Source organism: Phyllobates terribilis, unplaced genomic scaffold, assembly GCF_046119375.1.
Source record: "Phyllobates terribilis strain yellow unplaced genomic scaffold, ASM4611937v1 Scaffold_7__3_contigs__length_470593459, whole genome shotgun sequence".
Classification (NCBI taxonomy): Eukaryota; Metazoa; Chordata; class Amphibia; order Anura; family Dendrobatidae; genus Phyllobates; species Phyllobates terribilis.
In genome coordinates, this window is record NW_027362767.1 from 396,733,666 (window position 1) to 396,755,000 (window position 21,335).

The 21,335-nt window shown below is 45.1% G+C and overlaps 1 pseudogene; it reads right to left on the minus strand.

Annotated features, from left to right (window-relative positions):
* Positions 1-21,335, minus strand: part of LOC141155536 (cytochrome P450 2B9-like) — a 49,471-nt pseudogene that overhangs the window by 14,413 nt on the left and 13,723 nt on the right.

The window sequence follows — 21,335 nt, forward strand, 5'->3', positions numbered from 1 at the left end:
GCTTCCAATCTGGATAAATGGCCGGAGCTAGCCACTTACGCCTTGGAGATCTTGTCATGCCCCGCAGCCAGCGTTCTGTCTGAACGTGTGTTCAGCGCTGCTGGTGGTGTGCTGACAGATAAGCGCACGCGGCTCTCCACTGATAATGTAGACAGACTCACGTTCATAAAGATGAACAAATCATGGATCCGAAACGACTTTTCTACCCCTGTGTCATCCTGGGGAGAGTAAAAGCTTGATGATTGGTTAAAATCACCCTACCAACCGTTTTAAGCTTTCAAATTACTAATCATGTTTATCTGTATCTTGACTGGAAAATAATTTGGGCTTTGTAGCAGTGTGCAGCACTGATCCTATTAGGCCATCTATAATAAGCTTCACCAGATTTAAAATTAAAAATAATTTTTAGCTGCATCTAGCCCGGAAAATAATTTTGGGGCTCCGAGATGCGCAAGACACATAAGTGCCTTCTTGCTGCACTACCTGCAGCATGACCCTCATATTGTCAGAATTCGAAGTAATCATGACTACTGGGTTGCCACACTCTTAGATCCCCCAAACTTTTCGATCAACCTTTTCATTTTAATAAAGACCAAAAAAATGGTCATTTTTGAAATTATAAGCATTAGCAGGTTGTTAGAAACTGAAATCAAACAGTTTTCAACTCAAAACTTTATTCTAGGTGATGTTACATTTTCACATAGGACCCCTTGTTCGAAAGGAGCTTCTGAACTCTCTCGTCCATTGAATTTGTCAGGTTTTGGATGGTTTCTGCTTCAATTGTTTTGCATGAGGACAGAATACCCTCCCAGAGCTGTTGCTTAGATGTGAACTGCCTCCCGCCATCATAGACACTCTTTTAATGATGCTCCAAAGGTTCTGAATGGGGTAGAGGTCAGGGGAGCATGGGGGTCACACCATAAGTTTGTCCCCTTTTATGCCCATATCAGCCAGAGATGCAGATGTTTTATGTGCAGCATGAGATGGTGCATTATCATGCAGAAAAATGATCTTGCTGTGAAATACACGGTTCTTCTTCTTGAACCATGGCAGGAAGTGCTGTTTGAGAAAATCCACATACATTATGGAGTTCATCTTTAGCGCCTTCAGGGATCCTAAAGGGGCCGACAATCTCTCTCCCCATGATTCCAGCCCAAAACATTACTCCACCTCCTCCTTGTTGGCGCTGTAGCCGTGTTTGCGTGGGGTGTCCATCAACCAGCCATCCTCCACTCCATTCATCTGGACCATCGAGCGCTGCACGGCACTCATCCGTGAACAAAACAGTTTTGAAATCAGTCTTCATGTAATGTTTGGCCCACTGGAGCCGTTTCTGCTTGTGTGAAGTGGATAGAGGAGGTCGACAGGATGGCATATGCACAGCTGCAAACCTCTGAAGGACCCTGCATCTTGTTGTTCGGGGGACGTTGGAGGCACAAGCAGCTTCAAAAACTTGTCTGCTGCTATGACAAGGCTTTTTTGCCGCTGCTGTTTCAACCTGACGTAATTGCCTGTAGGAAAGAGTCCTCAATTTGCCCTTATCAGCACGCACACGTGTGTACTGTGAATCAGCTACATACTTCTTGATTGCCAAGACACTTCATCCTGATCATCGCACAATGTTGATTGTAGTCATGCCTTGACCTAAACACTCCACAATTTGTTGCTTCTCAGCAGCCGACACATCCTTTTTCTTTCCCATTTTGGCAGAAAATGTAGGCTGCTTAATAATGTGAGAGAGCCTTCTTAAGTAGTCTTGCCTTTCATTGGACACACCTGCCAAACTAATTAGCACAGGTGTCTGCAATTGCTTACAGTGATATAAAGAGCCCTGACACACATCACCATCAATGAGTTTAACTGACAAACAAACAAATTCTTCCCTTATCACTCCTAAACACTTTTTGCATAATAATTTGGAACGCGGTGTACATGTGCTTTTCCACAAAACACCAGTGGTTCACGTAGTGAATCTTACAGTTCTAACTTGCCAACCGTGGTCTGTATGGAATTGTTCAATAAAGGGCCCAAAATTAAGATAACATAGATGGGAGAGGTCTCTATGAATAGGAATTCCTAAGTATTTGATACCCTGTGAGGGCCAGGCAAAGGGAAAGTTGGACTGGATGGAATCCTATATGGATTTAGGGAGGGAGACATCGAGGGCCTCAGACTTCGCTGCATTGATTTTAAAATTTTACCATGTAACAAAGTGATCTATTACAGCCATAACAGCAGGGATGGATATATGTGATTGAGTGATATATACTAGGACATCATCAGCAAATAGAGAGCACTTGTACTCGGTGCCTCCCACCTCAATCCACCTAATATTGGGGTTATGGCGAATTGATGAGAGCAGGTGCTCCGTCACTAGGATGTATAAGAGAGGGGACAGAGGACATCCCTGCCTTGTCCCATTGGTGATTGTGAAAGGTGATGAAAATGTTCTGACGCACCCCCTGGGCCTTGGGACACCCGGAGCCGGACACTTTTTGGTGGATGCTGGTGGTTGTAGTCTTCGTGGCGGCGATCCGGTTCCGTGGCTCAGGGCGGTCAAACCAGTGGCGGAACTATTTATGTGGTTTTGATGTTTAAATGTCCGACTACGCCACTCGTGGATTGCGGTCAGAGTGAACCGCCGCTACAGGGCAGACCGCTAAGGTTGGTGTTGTGGGTGCAGCAGAGCGTAGCATAACTCCCCACGGGAGGAGTATAGCCTCAGGGCAGTGTATGCGGAGGATGGGGGTGATGGTGCAGGGCAGCAGCAGTAACGACACGGAGTCAGTGATGCAGTTCAGGGCCTTTACTCACAGTTCTTATTATCCAGACCACGTCTGCAGGTAACGGCTGCCCACGTCGTACTGTGCTCACCAGGTGAGGGGCTCAGACAACTCCCAGATAACTTTGGAGCGCTTCACAGGACCCCCTTTGTGTGTCCTTTGTCTGGCCTTTCTTACCAACACTTCTGTCCGGCTGCCTCGGGCCTCCTATTGGTAAACTTGGCGCCAGTTTCCCTGACCCTATGTGGTGCCTTCCTAGCGGGTGGAGCAAGGGGCTGCGCCACATAAAATGTCAGAGCCTCCGGTTTCTAGCTGAGGGTCATTTCCTGCCTCCACTAGTTCGGGGACCGGTCTCCCCCTTTGGCCTGACCCCTCCACGCAGGTGGATTCGGGCGTGCGGTGGCGACTCGCCCGTCCGCACCCCTGGGATCCCTTCATTCCTCGTTCCTGGAGCCTTCTCCGCTCCTCTTCCTTCCTTCTCCCTCTTGCAGGCCTGGGCCTCTGTTACTAGGCCCGCCTCCGGAGCAGAGCTCATGCAGAGCCCCTGCTCCCTGCCACTTCTGCTCAGACTTCTCTGCACTGAACTAAGATGGTGCCCACCTTTTATACTCCCTTCTCAATGCACCCAGGAACTGCTTCCTCCCTGCTCCTGCACTGCAGGGTTCCCCTTCCTCAGTGTTCCCTCCCCCCACTCCAGCCAGGGACAGGGACTGTCGTGCCCATCTCAGGGGCATATTGGTCGCCCTGCCCCACGGCAATGTGGTGTAATGCATGCAGGTGTCGGGTCCTGATCCACACTCCATCCTTATCTGAGAGTGAGATATCACACCTCTGGGTGAGGTGCAATACGTCTGTAGCAACCGAGCCCTCGGTGCTACAGTTCCATTTATCTTCAGCCTAGGTGACGTATTGTGATACAGGGCCGTGATTTTGGCTATAAAAGGGTCCCCTAGACCCCTACCCCAAGCTTTTTAAGAGAATCATATATGGCGTGCCAGGAGACTCTATGGAATGCTTTCTCAGCATCCAACGAGAGTATCTACTTACAAATTTTTAACTGCATCTAGCCCAGGAAATACTTTGTGCCTAGTAGCAGTGTCTGCTAGTCAGTGGATTATCCCGGCTGTTAAGCAAGCTACACCACCTGTAGTTTGGACACTTAATTTTTTCAAAGGAAATGCTTCGGGACCACGGGATACTTAGTGAAGAGCATCAGGAGGCACCCCAAGGCATAGGGGCTGGGACTGGCAGTAGGATGCCTTGCGGTGGACAGCCAAGCTCGATCCTTATAAAAGCTTTTTAACTGCAGCAGCTTTAGTGGACGCTACTGGAGCTGGAATTACGCGGCTGCTGGCATGAGACTTGCCCTCCAATAGATCCTTGTAAATGGATTTAAAGTGTATTCATTCAAATTAGAGGGACAATTTAAATTAAAAAGCTTAGAGCTGCCTCCACCACAGGGGGGCTCTCTCGACCCACCAGCGGACAGGCACCAGTATTGGGAGAGGGGGGCTGGCCGTCAGGGTTCACCGCGGCTCTGGCACAAACCCGGCGACACGGAGGTGGCACGGGCAGGAGCGGACTGGCCGTCTCGGCTTCTCACTTTTTGGATTTTAGATGGGCATGACATGCCTATATCTGTGTCTCCCCCTCCTTTTACTCCTCCACCTCTTTTCTTTTCGCATGACTATATGTACTTGTCACTTTTCCATGTGTTAGTTGTATCTTCTGAGCAGTTTGTCAGCTTTTGGACACCTTTGAAGGTGTTTTCTATGTGTTTCTATGTGTTTTTGTTTGCCTGCCATTGGTTTTAACGGTGTTCGAAGGTGTTCGACGAACAGTTCGACGAACAGTTCGGCGAACACACGGGTGTTCGACGAACCGAACCGAACTCGAACACTACGGGGGTGGCTCAACACTAGTCCTTATGCCCTTAAGTCCTCAACTTGTAACCTCTCTTCATGTGCAAGAATGGATAGCCCATATAGTGAACCTGGCACTGTAGAAGAATGTATGACTAGACAACAGTAATCGTCAAGTTGGACTTGACTTATGGCAAAAAAGAGGTCATCTTCATTAGACAACAGCTTTATGGAGTCTATTTGAGGAACGTTTTTTGTTAACCAGTACAATAAATGATAAGGATTTAAGGAGTTCACTTGTTTTGAGAATTATCATTACATTCCAAAATTCAAGGTGCCCAACTCAATCCATGTACATCTCACGTAGTATATATTGCCCTCTTCTTTGAGAGAAATGTCCCAATGCTTTTCATACAGGTTTCACTGTTTATGATTATGAACTGATAGGTTACCTTGTATTTCAGGGTACTTGAGCAGGATCAGGAAAGCATATGTCATGGTCATACTTATAGTCTCCGTCCCAGCAAAGACAGGTCAGTAACCGTCCCCTGTAAGTTGTCCTCATGAAACTCGGTTTTTGGAGTATTTTTTTCCTGGAAGTTGCAAACATTTGGTTATTTATTTCTTCCCACCATCTAAAATGCACCAAAACATAAAAGCCTATCTCTAAATAACCTATAAGATATAAGAATTCTTCTACATGTCGTGATTTAAATTATTGTCTTTAAGGGGTAAAATTATTAAAGAAAGTCCTGTTAAAAATACTCAACTTTTCAAAAAAGCTTGAAAGCGGCTAAAAAACTATATAAGGCTATGTGCCCACGATGCAGAAATGAAGCAGAAATTTTCTGCTTCATTTCTGCATCTCCTTGCCCTGAAAAACGCGTGCGGAATTTGACACGCGTTTTTCGCGCATTTTGCACATGCGGAATTGCCATGCGTTTTCTAATGCAGAGTAGATGGCATGCGTAAACGCACAAATAATGGACATGCTGCGGATTTCTGAGCGTATCAAAAATGCTGCGGAAAAATCCGCAGCATGGGCATTGAAAGTGTGGAATTCCATTGGGGACCATGGGGGAAGGATTACCAAGCGTTTCCCAAGCATTTACGCTGCAAAAATTCCGCAGCATAAACGCTTGAAAAATGCATTGTGTGCACGGACCCTAAAATCCCAGAATAGTTCTCAATTTCCTTCTATCCTTCTGCTTGCCAGCTTGCTTTTCTCAGCAATAGGTGCAGCTAAGGAAGAAGTTAGCAGAATAGTTTGTTAAAGAATAGAGCAGTCACATATTTTGCAAGACGAGGATTGTTTAGGTTGTTTCGCCTTCTTTCTACTTGTCTCCGTAAATCTAAATTTGCCTGAAATTGTTTGTTGCGGTATGCCAAGGTGAGGAGACTTTTAAGCCTTGCAGTGCTCCTCTGGGAAATTAAATATGCAAATTTTATCTTCAGACTTTAGGATTGCTACTTCTAATTGGTGGCACTAGAGTACTAGTCCTCTTCCTCTCTGAAGAGACAACTTGCATATTTAATTTCCCAGACGAGCATTGCAAGGCTTAAAAGTCTCCTCATCTTGGCATGCCAGGCTTGATATATCACTCTCTGCAATGGGAAACGTTACCACTTCGATCATGTTCAGACACCTCTCACCAAGTCAAACCAGATCTCGCACTTTGTACTGATGAGGGCGGTACCCTGAAACACAGTGTCTGAAAATTGAGATTCTGGTTTGACTTTTATCCTAAGTCATGTGACAAGACTTGTTAAAGGGTCAATATTGACTTTTAGGATTGCTACTTCCAATATTGACACTAGAGTTCTAGTCCTTTTCCTCTCTGAAGAGACAATTTGCATACTTCTTATGAAAGCTCTCAAGCATACAGAGGAAATGATTATGCAGCCGCATCCCCCTCCTTCCTCTCCTCCATTGGATCTTTGATGGAGAATTAAGATTTTCTAGATTTTTAGAGGAACTAAGGTTTAATTTGTATTTCATTTTTTGTTTTACACCTAATGTAAAATGTTAAATCTATTTTATATTTTATCCAAAATCTGAACCACTCAGTCAGTACAGATTTTGTTGCTGCAGATTTTCCTCTGCTGAAAAACAGCAATAGATATAGAGTATATCATGTGGATGTTCTCTTAAGGTTAGATTATAAACTCACCTCCTCCATCTTTATGAGAAAGCAGTCAATAAAGTCCCTCGGACAGTTCTTGTCTAGTGTAGTTTGATGAGATTTGATTATTTCCTTAACAAAATCTTTTAGCTTTTGAAAAATTACAAATAAATTCTGATGTGGTCCGGGAAGGATTTTCATTACATCTGGATATATATTGAGCAGCTTATATAACACAAAAGTATCTATAGAATTACAATATGAATGTTGTGCTTCTATGAAGCTTTTTTATATGCAGCGTGTTGGAAAGGAATTGTAAAGTGGAAAGTCGACTCTATTCTTCACTATCATACTTATTTTCAGTAGTTACCATTAGAGATGAGCGTTGTTCTACTCGAACTGTTCGCCAATCTCAAATTCGAGCTGTTTTGGGCGGTGTTCGAGCCGTTCGGCGAACACGAACGATTTGAGAATAATTCGGCTGTTCGAGGTTATGTTCGATAACTGTTCGTGCACCAAAATCATAACTGGATTTTTTCTCAGTAATGATGAAAATTAATGTTAATACGCAGTTTGAGTGTACAGCGGGGTGGGGCAGGGGATGGATCTCTGCAGGAATAATGAAGATCTCCATTTTTTTTCTCTTTCCCGCATTTGCAGTGGGGAGGTGCAATCTGTCAGCCTATCAGCAGCGCACACACGGAGCGAACTGCTTTTTTTCACACAAGCAAGGGCATGTGTCATTGGCAGTGTATGTCACATGTCCTTGCCCTATAAGACCAAGCCATTTTCCCCGTCGCCACCATTTTCTCACTGCTGCAGCTGCGTGTTAGACGGCACCGCTGTTGCTGTGTGCGCTATACCTTGTTAATTTCAAGCCAATTTTCGCACAAATCTACAGATAGCTTGGGAGTAGGGAATAGTTGTGATTGCAGTCCTTTTAAGGACTAGGTTACAGCATTTCCTACGACTTTTATCAGGCAGGTCTGTGCTCTTAAATAGATAGATTGTGGGAGTAAAGGCTAATTGTAATTGCAGTCCTTTTCAGGACTAGGTTACATCAGTTCCTATCAGTTTTTGCCAGGCAGGTCTGTGCCAGTGCTGTGCAAGTTTTTTTCACAGCATTTGGCTGAATCTAGCAAAGCTAATCCTTTTTGGCCTATTGCAGAGTGTGTTAGTCAGTGGAGTAGCCTATCTGTGTTGCAAGATATACCACCTGTGTATAGAATACCAATTTTTTTACTGCACCTAGTGAAGTAAAATCTTTTGGGCATAGCATCATTCTATTAGTCCATCTATACTGACCTCCATCAGGTTGCAAATTGAATATATTTTTTTTCTGCATCTAGCTCTGAAAAAATATTTGGGCTTCTAGCAGTGTATGGGACTTGTTCTATTAGTCCATCTATACTGACCTCCATCAGGTTGCAAACTGAATATAATTTTTTTCTGCATCTAGCTCTGAAAAAATATTTGGCCTTCTAGCAGTGTGTGGGACTTTCTCTATTAGTCCATCTATACTGACCTCCATCAGGTTGCAAATTAAAAATAATTTTTATCTGCATCTAGATCTGAAAAAATATTTGGCCTTCCAGCAGTGTGTCGGACTTTCTCTATTAGTCCATCTATACTGACCTCCATCAGGTTGCAAATTAAAAATAATTTTTATCTGCATCTACCTCTGAAAAAATATTTGGCCTTCTAGCAGTGTGTGGGACTTTCTCTATTAGTCCATCTATACTGACCTCCATCAGGTTGCAAACTGAATATATTTTTTTTCTGCATCTACCTCTGAAAAAATATTGGGCTTCTAGCTGTGTGTGGGACTTGTTCTATTAATCCATCTATGCAGACCTCCATCAGGTTGCAAACTGAATATATATTTTTTTTGCATCTACCTCTGAAAAAATATTGGGCTTCTAGCTGTGTGTGGGACTTGTTCTATTAATCCATCTATACAGACCTCCATCAGGTTGCAAACTGAATATAATTTTTTTTCTGCATCTAGCTCTGAAAAAATAGTTGACCTTCTAGCAGTGTGTGGGACTTTCTCTATTAGTCCATCTATACTGACCTCCATCAGGTTGCAAATTAAAAATAATTTTTATCTGCATCTAGCTCTGAAAAAATATTTGGCCTTCTAGCAGTGTGTGGGACTTTCTCTATTAGTCCATCTATACTGACCTCCATCAGGTTGCAAATTAAAAATAATTTTTATCTGCATCTACCTCTGAAAAAATATTTGGGCTTCTAGCTGTGTGTGGGACTTGTTCTATTAGTCCATCTATACTGACCTCCATCAGGTTGCAAACTGAACATAATTTTTTTCTGCATCTAGCTCTTAAAAAATATTTGGCCTTCTAGTAGTGTGTGGGACTTTCTCTATTAGTCCATCTATACTGACCTCCATCAGGTTGCAAATTAAAAATAATTTTTATCTGCATCTAGCTCTGAAAAAATATTTGGCCTTCTAGCAGTGTGTGGGACTTTCTCTATTAGTCCATCTATACTGACCTCCATCAGGTTGCAAATTAAAAATAATTTTTATCTGCATCTACCTCTGAAAAAATATTTGGGCTTCTAGCTGTGTGTGGGACTTGTTCTATTAGTCCATCTATACTGACCTCCATCAGGTTGCAAACTGAACATAATTTTTTTCTGCATCTAGCTCTGAAAAAATATTTGGCCTTCTAGTAGTGTGTGGGACTTTCTCTATTAGTCCATCTATACTGACCTCCATCAGGTTGCAAATTAAAAATAATTTTTATCTGCATCTAGCTCTGAAAAAATATTTGGCCTTCTAGCAGTGTGTGGGACTTTCTCTATTAGTCCATCTATACTGACCTCCATCAGGTTGCAAATTAAAAATAATTTTTATCTGCATCTACCTCTGAAAAAATATTTGGGCTTCTAGCTGTGTGTGGGACTTGTTCTATTAGTCCATCTATACTGACCTCCATCAGGTTGTAAACTGAATATAATTGTTTTCTGCATCTAGCTCTGAAAAAATATTTGGCCTTCTAGCAGTGTGTGGGACTTTCTCTATTAGTCCATCTATACTGACCTCCATCAGGTTGCAAATTAAAAATATTTTTTTTTCTGCATCTACCTCTGAAAAAATATTGGGCTTCTAGCTGTGTGTGGGACTTGTTCTATTAATCCATCTATACAGACCTCCATCAGGTTGCAAACTGAATATATTTTTTTTCTGCATCTACCTCTGAAAAAATATTGGGCTTCTAGCTGTGTGTGGGACTTGTTCTATTAATCCATCTATACAGACCTCCATCAGGTTGCAAACTGAATATAATTTTTTTCTGCATCTAGCTCTGAAAAAATATTTGGCCTTCTAGTAGTGTGTGGGACTTTCTCTATTAGTCCATCTATACTGACCTCCATCAGGTTGCAAATTAAAAATAATTTTTATCTGCATCTACCTCTGAAAAAATATTTGGCCTTCTAGCAGTGTGTGGGGACTTTCTCTATTAGTCCATCTATACTGACCTCCATCAGGTTGCAAATTAAAAATAATTTTTATCTGCATCTAGCTCTGAAAAAATATTTGGCCTTCTAGCAGTGTGTGGGACTTTCTCTATTAGTCCATCTATACTGACCTCCATCAGGTTGCAAATTAAAAATAATTTTTATCTCCATCTAGTTCTGAAAAAATATTTGGCCTTCTAGCAGTGTGTGGGACTTTCTCTATTAGTCCATCTATACTGAACTCCATCAGGTTGCAAATTAAAATTAATTTTTATCTGCATCTACCTCTGAAAAAATATTTGGGCTTCTAGCTGTGTGTGGGACTTGTTCTATTAGTCCATCTATACTGACCTCCATCAGGTTGCAAACTGAATATAATTTTTTTCTGCATCTAGCTCTGAAAAAATATTTGGCCTTCTAGCAGTGTGTGGGACTTTCTCTATTAGTCCATCCATACTGACCTCCATCAGGTTGCAAATTAAAAATAATTTTTATCTGCATCTAGATCTGAAAAAATATTTGGCCTTCTAGCAATGTGTGGGACTTTCTCTATTAGTCCATCTATACTGACCTCCATCAGGTTGCAAATTAAAAATAATTTTTATCTGCATCTACCTCTGAAAAAAATATTTGGCCTTCTAGCAGTGTGTGGGACTTTCTCTATTTGTCCATCTATACTGACCTCCATCAGGTTGCAAATTAAAAATAATTTTTATCTGCATCTAGCTCTGAAAAAATATTTGGCCTTCTAGCAGTGTGTGGGACTTTCTCTATTAGTCCATCTATACTGACCTCCATCAGGTTGCCAATTAAAAATAATTTTTATCTGCATCTACCTCTGAAAAAATATTTGGGCTTCTAGCTGTGTGTGGGACTTGTTCTATTAGTCCATCTATACTGACCTCCATCAGGTTGCAAACTGAATATAATTTTTTTCTGCATCTAGCTCTAAAAAAATATTTGGCCTTCTAGCAGTGTGTGGGACTTTCTCTATTAGTCCATCTATACTGACCTCCATCAGGTTGCAAATTAAAAATAATTTTTTTTCTGCATCTACCTCTGAAAAAATATTGGGCTTCTATCTGTGTGTGGGACTTGTTCTATTAATCCATCTATACAGACCTCCATCAGGTTGCAAACTGAATATAATTTTTTTCTGCATCTACCTCTGAAAAAATATTTGGGCTTCTAGCTGTGTGTGGGACTTGTTCTATTAGTCCATCTATACTGACCTCAATCAGGTTGCAAACTGAATATAATTTTTTTCTGCATCTAGCTCTGAAAAAATATTTCCTTCTAGCAGTGTGTGGGACTTGTTCTATTAGTCCACCTATACTGACCTCCATCAGGTTGCAAATTCAAAATAATTTTTTGTCTGCATCTAGCTCTGAAAAAATATTTGGCCTTCTAGCAGTGTGTGGGACTTTCTCTATTAGTCCATCTATACTGACCTCCATCAGGTTGCAAACTGAATATATTTTTTTTCTGCATCTACCTCTGAAAAAATATTTGGGCTTCTAGCTGTGTGTGGGACTTGTTCTATTAGTCCATCTATACTGACCTCCATCAGGTTGCAAATCGAATATAATTTTTTTCTCCATCTAACCCAGCCAATAGTTTTGGCCTAATACCACAGTTTGGCCACTCAGCTCTGCTCGGTTCCCATCCATTGTTTTTTTGTGCAAACAACTCCAGAGTTGTGAATTAGTTAACCACCAAAATGAGTGGAAAAAGGCCTGCTGCTGGTGGAAAGGGGAATAGGCGTGTTGGGAAGGGGAAAAAAGGTTGTGTCCGTGGGGTAGGTGTTAAAGCAACAGTAACATCTGCAGAAGAAAGACCATCTTCCAGCCAAACTAAAATGTCTACTTCTTTTAGTGGACTATGTGATAAGATCCCTTTCTTACGGCCACGCCAATCGCTACAAATTCCAGATGAGGCACAAAAACAGCAGGTACTTCAACGGATATCAAGTGCTCCTTTAAGTGGGCTCTCCTCCACATCAACTTCAACATCACAAATACTCCAGTCCTCAAAGGTGTCACCCCAATCGCACTTGCTTCCTCACAGCTCCCAAATCTCCAGCTGCCCGTCTGAGTATGAGGTAGAACAGATGGTTGAGTCTGCAGAGCTGTTTACTCATACTATAGCCTGGGAATCAGAGGTCGACTCCAGTGCTTCTGTGAATCCAGACGAGGAAATGATCTGCACTGATGCCCAGAATCTTTATGAGTCGGATCCAGGACCAGACGCAGAAGGTTCTGACCATAATGTAGACCCTCATTCCCAAACTGTAATTCCTGTTGGTGGAGACAATGAGGAAGACGATGATGAGACTCAAATTCCTGATTGGAGCGACAACTTTAGTTTTTTGTCAGGGCAGGAACAGGTTGGCTCTGAGGACGACGGGTGTGATAACGCACAGGGTGATGATGATGAGGTTGGAGATCCCACTTACTGTCAACCCACAGTCAGCCAAGAGATGAGGTCAGCAGAGGAGGTGGAGGAAGATGCTAGTGACGACGAGGTCAGGTTGCGCCTTCCTGGACAGAGACGTAGTACTGGAAGCACGTCAACAACTGCAACCTCAAACACAACTCTGCCTCTCACCACAAGTCGTGGTGGCTCTTCAGGTCGCATGGGTGCTAAGCCTTGCATAGCCTGGGCATTTTTTCAGATCGATAAAGATGACCCAACTCGTGTTATCTGTAACATTTGTCAGCAAAAGCTAAGTAGAGGCCAAAAAATACATAGTTTGAGTACTTCATGCATGAACCGGCACATGGACATGAAGCATAAGTTGCAGTGGGAAGCTCAGTGTGCTACAATGCGGCCTAGCCGGCCGGGCCAACCACCGTCTGCCATATCTTGTGCATCCGCGGCCTCTTCATCCTCTGAGACTGGGGGGACAGCAGTCACACCTGTTTTGGGGCGCAGACCTGCCACCTCTTTACCCGCAACAGCCAGCGTGATTGGCAGGTCATCATTTTCTTTGGAGGTGGTAACACCAGCTGGTGTTGAGCGCTGTCCGACATCGATAGCACCACCTTTGGATCAAGGCAACCTAACATGTCCGCCTGCATCTTCCTCACAGACCGGCAGTTTGCCGGGGACACCCTTATCAACCCCGTCTAAGCACAATAGCCAGCCCTCGGTCCCTCAGATGTGGACAAGTAAAAGACCATTTCCTCCTAGCCATGAGAAAGCTAAGAGGTTGAATTTCACCATCTGCAAGCTCTTGGCTACAGAAATGCTGCCTTTCCACCTGGTGGACACAGAGGATTTTCGAGACCTTATGTCCGTCGCAGTGCCCCAGTACCAGATGCCCAGTCGGCACTACTTCTCAAAGAAAGGTGTGCCTGCGTTCCACCAGCATGTCGCACACAACATCATCGCTTCTTTGAGAAACTCTGTGTGTGACAGGGTGCATTTCACCACAGACACTTGGACGAGTAGGCATGGACAGGGGCGTTACATGTCGCTGACTGGGCACTGGGTAACTATGGTGACAGCAGGACAAGGGGCTGCTGTCCAAGTCTTGCCGTCCCCACGAGTTGTGCGTCAATCCTCTTTATGTCAAAGTTCCTCCACTGCTTCTGCCTCCTCAACCTCCTCTCGGTCTTCCACCTGCACCCAAAGCCTGTCTGGTCATGCCACAAGCTTTCTAAGTGCGCAGAAGGGATCCTGCACACCTCCTTACTATGCTGGCAGTAGGGCTCAACGTCATCAGGCGGTTTTTACTTTGAAATGTCTGGGAAATGTGAGTCACACAGCTGAGGAGTTGTGGTCAGCTCTGGAGAACCAATTTCATGAATGGTTGTCTCCACTGGACCTGAAACCAGGGAAGGCCGTGTGCGACAATGCTGCAAACCTGGGTGCGGCCCTTCGCCGGGGCAATGTCACACACGTGCCTTGTATGGCTCACGTGTTGAACCTGGTTGTCCAGCAATTTTTAGCCCACTATCCCAGACTAGATGGCCTTCTGCAGAGGGCACGGTCGCTGTGTGCTCACTTCCGCCGTTCGCATCCCGCAGCTCAGCGACTTACATCTCTACAGAAGTCGTTGGGCCTGCCACTTCACTGGCTAAAATGCGATGTGCCTACCCGGTGGAATTCAACTCTGCACATGTTGCAGCGACTGTGGCAGCACCGACAAGCCCTGGTGCAATACGTTCTGATGTATAGCCTGGGCCAATGAGATCCAGAGGTGGGGCAAATCACGCTGGAGGAGTGGTCTCAGATCAGGGACCTATGCACCCTTCTGCACAGTTTTGAAATGGCGACGAAGATGTTTAGTGCTGACGATGCCATTATCAGCATGACTATTCCGGTGATTTACATGCTGGAGCACATGTTAAACAGAATTCGGAGTCAGGTGGTGGCACAAGAGGAGGTGGAGGAAGTAGAGGAGGAGGAGTTGTATGCGGAAGGGCTAACATCTGCAAGGTCCAGACGGTCGGCAGCACCAAGGCGGCAGGCATGTGAGGGTGGGGGAGATGGTTTTACCAGGGCGCATGGTAGCAGCCAAACTAGTGAGGAAGGTGCAGGAGCCCAGGAAGAAGTGGAGGACGAACTGATGGAAGACTCATCAGATGAGGGAGACCTTGTTCACATTTCTGTTGTAAGAGGTTGGGGGGAGAGGACAGAGGAAGGAAGCATGATTGTTACCTCGCCACCAACACAACAGGGACTTGGTGCTCCTGGATGCGCAACACACATGAGTGCCTTCTTGCTGCACTACCTGCAACATGACCCTCGAATTGTGAGAATTAGAAATAATCCTGACTACTGGGTTGCCACACTGTTAGATCCCCGGTACAAAAGTAAATTTGCCGAAATTATTCCTGCCATAGAAAGGGATGCACGCATGCAGGAGTATCAGCAGAGACTGTTGCAGAATCTTACATGTGCTTTTCCACAAAACACCAGTGGTGCACGTAGTGAATCTCACAGTTCCAACTTGCCCACCGTGGGACCGTCAAGTGTTCAGCACTCAAACCGTAACAGAACCACAGTATCTGCTGGTAACATCAATTTTGCGGAATCATTTCACCACTTTTTAGCCCATCCTTTGCAAGGCCACAGGAGACAAGAAGTCTGACACATAGTCAACGCCTAGAGACGATGGTACAGGAGTATCTCCAAGTAAACATTGAAGCCATGACTGTGTCACTGGACCCTTGCTCTTTTTGGGCTTCCAATCTGGATAAATGGCCGGAGCTAGCCACTTACGCCTTGGAGATCTTGTCATGCCCCGCAGCCAGCGTTCTGTCTGAACGTGTGTTCAGCGCTGCTGGTGGTGTGCTGACAGATAAGCGCACGCGGCTCTCCACTGATAATGTAGACAGACTCACGTTCATAAAGATGAACAAATCATGGATCCGAAACGACTTTTCTACCCCTGTGTCATCCTGGGGAGAGTAAAAGCTTGATGATTGGTTAAAATCACCCTACCAACCGTTTTAAGCTTTCAAATTACTAATCATGTTTATCTGTATCTTGGCTGGAAAATAATTTGGGCTTTGTAGCAGTGTGCAGCACTGATTCTATTAGGCCATCTATAATAAGCTCCACCAGATTTAAAATTACTAATCATGTTTATCTGTATCTTGGCTGGAAAATAATTTGGGCTTTGTAGCAGTGTGCAGCACTGATCCTATTAGGCCATCTATACTAAGCTCCACCAGATTTAAAATTAATAATAATTTTTAGCTGCATCTAGCCCGGAAAATAATTTTGGGGCTCCGAGATGCGCAAGACACATAAGTGCCTTCTTGCTGCACTACCTGCAACATGACCCTCATATTGTCAGAATTCGAACTAATCATGACTACTGGGTTGCCACACTCTTAGATCCCCCAAACTTTTCGATCAACCTTTTCATTTTAATAAAGACCAAAAAAATTGTCATTTTTGAAATTATAAGCATTAGCAGGTTATTAGAAACTGAAATCAAACAGTTTTCAACTCAAAACTTTATTCTAGGTGATGTTACATTTTCACATAGGATCCCTTGTTCGAAAGGAGCTTCTGAACTCTCTCGTCCATTGAATTTGTCAGGTTTTGGATGGTTTCTGCTTCAATTGTTTTGCATGAGGACAGAATACCCTCCCAGAGGTGTTGCTTAGATGTGAACTGCCTCCCGCCATCATAGACACTCCTTTTGATGATGCTCCAGAGGTTCTGAATGGGGTAGAGGTCAGGGGAGCATGGGGGTCACACCATAAGTTTGTCCCCTTTTATGCCCATATCAGCCAGAGATGCAGATGTTTTATGTGCAGCATGAGATGGTGCATTATCATGCAAAAAAATGATCTTGCTGTGAAATACACGGTTCTTCTTCTTGAACCATGGCAGGAAGTGCTGTTTGAGAAAATCCACATACATTATGGAGTTCATCTTTAGCGCCTTCAGGGATCCTAAAGGGGCTGACAATCTCTCTCCCCATGATTCCAGCCCAAAACATTACTCCACCTCCTCATTGTTGGCGCTCTAGCCCTGTTTGCGTGGGGTGTCCATCAACCAGCCATCCTCCACTCCATCCATCTGGACCATCGAGCGCTGCACGGCACTCATCCGTGAACAAAACAGTTTTGAAATCAGTCTTCATGTAATGTTTAGCCCACCGGAGCCGTTTCTGTTTGTGTGAAGTGGATAGAGGAGGTCGACAGGATGGCGTATGCACAGCTGCAAACCTCTGAAGGACCCTGCATCTTGTTGTTCAGGGGACGTTGGAGGCACCAGCAGCTTCAAAAACTTGTCTGCTGCTATGACAAGGCTTTTTTGCCGCTGCTTTTTTAACCTGACGTAATTGTCTGTAGGAAAGAGTCCTCAATTTGCCCTTATCAGCACGCACACGTGTGTACTGTGAATCAGCTACATACTTCTTGATTGCCAAGACACTTCATCCTGATCATCGCACAATGTTGATTGTAGTCATGCCTTGACCTAAACACTCCACAATTTGTTGCTTCTCAGCAGCCGACACATCCTTTTTCTTTCCCATTTTGGCAGAAAATGTAGGCTGCTTAATAATGTGAGACAGCCTTCTTAAGTAGTCTTGCCTTTCATTGGACACACCTGCCAAACTAATTAGCACAGGTGTCTGTAATTGCTTACAGTGATATAAAGAGCCCTGACACACATCACCATCAATGAGTTTAACTGACAAACAAACAAATTCTTCCCTTATCACTCCTAAACACTTTTTGCATAATAATTTGGAACACAGTGTACATGTGCTTTTCCACAAAACACCAGTGGTTCACGTAGTGAATCTTATAGTTCTAACTTGCCAACCGTGGTCTGTATGGAGTTGTTCAATAAAGGGCCCAAAATTAAGATAACATAGATGGGAGAGGTCTCTATGAAAAGGAATTCCTAAGTATTTGATACCCTGTGAGGGCCAGGCAAAGGGAAAGTTGGACTGGATGGAATCCTATATGGATTTGGGGAGGGAGACATCGAGGGCCTCAGACTTCGCTGCATTGATTTTAAAATTTGACCATGTAACAAAGTGATCTATTTCAGCCATAACAGCATGGATGGATATATGTGATTGAGTGATATATACTAGGACATCGTCAGCAAATAGAGAGCACTTGTACTTGGTGCCTCCCACCTCAATCCACCTAATATTGGGGTTATGGCGAATTGATGAGAGCAGGTGCTCCGTCACTAGGATGTATAAGAGAGGGGACAGAGGACATCCCTGCCTTGTCCCATTGGTGATTGTGAAAGGTGATGAAAATGTTCTGATGCACCCCCTGGGCCTTGGGACACCCGGAGCCGGACCCTTTTTGGTGGATGCTGGTGGTTGTAGTCTTCGTGGCGGCGACCCGGTTCCGTGGCTCAGGGTGGTCAAACCAGTGGTGGAACTATTTATGTGGTTTTGATGTTTAAATGTCCGACTACGCCACCCGTGGATTGCGGTCAGAGTGAACCGCCGCTGCAGGGCAGACCGCTGAGGCTGGTGTTGTGGGTGCAGCAGAGCGTAGCATAACTCCCCACGGGAGGAGTATAGCCTCAGGGCAGTGTATGCGGAGGATGGGGGTGATGGTGCAGGGCAGCAGCAGTAACGACACGGAGTCAGTGATGCAGTCCAGGGCGTTTACTCACAGTTCTTATTATCCAGACCACGTCTGCAGGTAACGGCTGCCCACGTCGTACTGTGCTCACCAGGTGAGGGGCTCAGACAACTCCCAGATAACTTTGGAGCGCTTCACAGGACCCCCTTTGTGTGTCCTTTGTCTGGCCTTTCTTACCAACCCTTCTGTCCGGCTGCCTCGGGCCTCCTATTGGTAAACTTGGCGCCAGTTTCCCTGACCCTATGTGGTGCCTTCCTAGCGGGTGTAGCGAGGGGCTGCGCCACATAAAATGTCAGAGCCTCCGGTTTCTAGCTGAGGGTCGTTTCCTGCCTCCACTAGTTTCGGGGACCGGTCTCCCCCTTTGGCCTGACCCCTCCACGCAGGTGGATTCGGTCGTGCGGTGGCGACTCGCCCATCCGCACCCCTGGGATCCCTTCATTCCTCGTTCCTGGAGCCTTCTCCGCTCCTCTTCCTTCCTTCTCCCTCTTCCAGGCCTGGGCCTCTGTTACTAGGCCCGCCTCCGGAGCAGAGCTCATGCAGAGCCCCTGCTCCCTGCCACTTCTGCTCAGACTTCTCTGCAATGAACTAAGATGGTGCCCACCTTTTATACTCCCTTCTCAATGCACCCAGGAACTGCTTCCTCCCTGCTCCTGCACTACAGGGTTCCCCTTCCTCAGTGTTCCCTCCCCCCACTCCAGCCAGGGACAGGGACTGTCGTGCCCATCTCAGAGGCATATTGGTCGCCCTGCCCCACGGCAATGTGGTGTAATGCATGCAGGTGTCGGGTCCTGATCCACACTCCATCCTTACCTGAGAGTGAGATATCACACCTCTGGGTGAGGTGCAATACCTCTGTAGCAACCGAGCCCTCAGGGTGCTACAGTTCCATTTATCTTCAGCCTAGGTGACGCATTGTGATACAGGGCCGTGATTTTGGCTATAAAAGGGTCCCCTAGACCCCTACCCCAAGCTTTTTAAGAGAATCATATATGGCGTGCCAGGAGACTCTATGGAATGCTTTCTCAGCATCCAACGAGAGTATCTAATTACAAATTTTTAACTGCATCTAGCCCAGGAAATACTTTGTGCCTAGTAGCAGTGTCTGCTAGTCAGCGGATTATCCCGGCTGTTAAGCAAGCTACACCACCTGTAGCTTGGACACTTAATTTTTTCAAAGGAAATGCTTCGGGACCACGGGATACTCAGTGAAGAGCATCAGGAGGCACCCCAAGGCATAGGGGCTGGGACTGGCAGTAGGATGCCTTGCGGTGGACAGCCGAGCTCGATCCTTATAAAAGCTTTTTAACTGCAGCAGCTTTAGTGGACGCTACTGGAGCTGGAATTACGCGGCTGCTGGCATGAGACTTGCCCTCCAATAGATCCTTGTAAATGGATTTAAAGTGTATTCATTCAAATTAGAGAGACAATTTAAATTAAAAAGCTTAGAGCTGCCTCCACCACAGGGGGGCTCGCTCGACCCACCAGCGGACAGGCACCAGTATTGGGAGAGTGGGGCTGGCCGTCAGGGTTCACCGCGGCTCTGGCACAAACCCGGCGACACGGAGGTGGCACGGGCAGGAGCGGACTGGCCGTGTCGGCTTCTCACTTTTTGGATTTTAGAAGGGCATGACATGCCTATATTTGTGTCTCCCCCTCCTTTTACTCCTCCACCTCTTTTCTTTTCGCATGACTATATGTACTTGTCACTTTTCCATGTGTTAGTTGTGTCTTCTGAGCAGTTTGTCAGCTTTTGGACACCTTTGAAGGTGTTTTCTATGTGTTTCTATGTGTTTTTGTTTGCCTGCCATTGGTTTTAACGGTGTTCGAAGGTGTTCGACGAACAGTTCGATGAACAGTTCAGCGAACACACGGGTGTTCGACGAACCGAACCGAACTCGAACACTACGGGGGTGGCTCAACACTAGTTACCATACTCAAGACTCATTACATATTTCCAAAAAAATATTAGTTAAACATTAGCATTTATGGCACTGGAAACAAGCGGCTAATGACTAGCGGCCGGCACTATAAGGCTGTGTGCCCACGATGCGTTTTTTAAGCGTTTCCGCAGCGGCAAAAACGCTGCAGAAATGCTTAAAAAACACATGGTAGAAGACCTGCCATGTTCCCCAATGATAATCCGCATGTGCTGTACACATGCTGCGGAAATTTCTGCTGCGGTTTATCATTGCGGAAAAAAACGCAGCACTACCAATTATTTAGCAGAAGTGCTGCGGTTTCACCGCCACTGACTAGCATTAGAATGCATGGATTATGCATCACTGTATATGTAGATGCGTAATCCACGCGTTCTAATGTGCGGATGGTACCCGGGTGTGGAGGAGAGGAGACTCTCCTCCGGACCCTGGTACCATAGAACCAGTAAAAAAAAAAGAATAAAATAAAAAATAAATATATACTTACCTTCTGGTGGCCCGCGGTGCGCTCCTCCTCGCATGCCGGCAGTTTGCGATGGAATGAAGGACCTGCGCTGACGTCATAGTCATGTGACGGGTCAAGCGACGCTGACGTCGGCAGGTCCTTCAGTGTACCGCTGCTGGCAAGGGAGAACGGAGGGAAGCAAGACAGTGCGGGCCCTCAGAGGGTAAGTATATATTTATTTTTTATTTTTTACCATTCTTTCGGTCACACTATATAAATACATGCTGTTTGCATGGATTTATATAGTGTGACCAAGTTGACAAGCACTTTCCAAGTGATGCTAAAATATCTAGGAAAGCGCGTGTCAACCCGCATGCGGAAATGCAAGTGAAGAATGCTTCACATCCGCATGTCCCTGGCAGGAAAACGCATGTACAGTCCGCATGTACAATGCGCATGTGTTTTTTCTGCCAGGGAGAAGCAGAAACGCTCAGGAAAAAATCCTGAGCATTTCTGCATCGTGGGCACATAGCCTAAAGGTATGGCATAGTGTCAACACTGGTAAAGGAGCGCTACCTACAACATCACCCATAGGAGGACGACTAGAATGATTGCTGC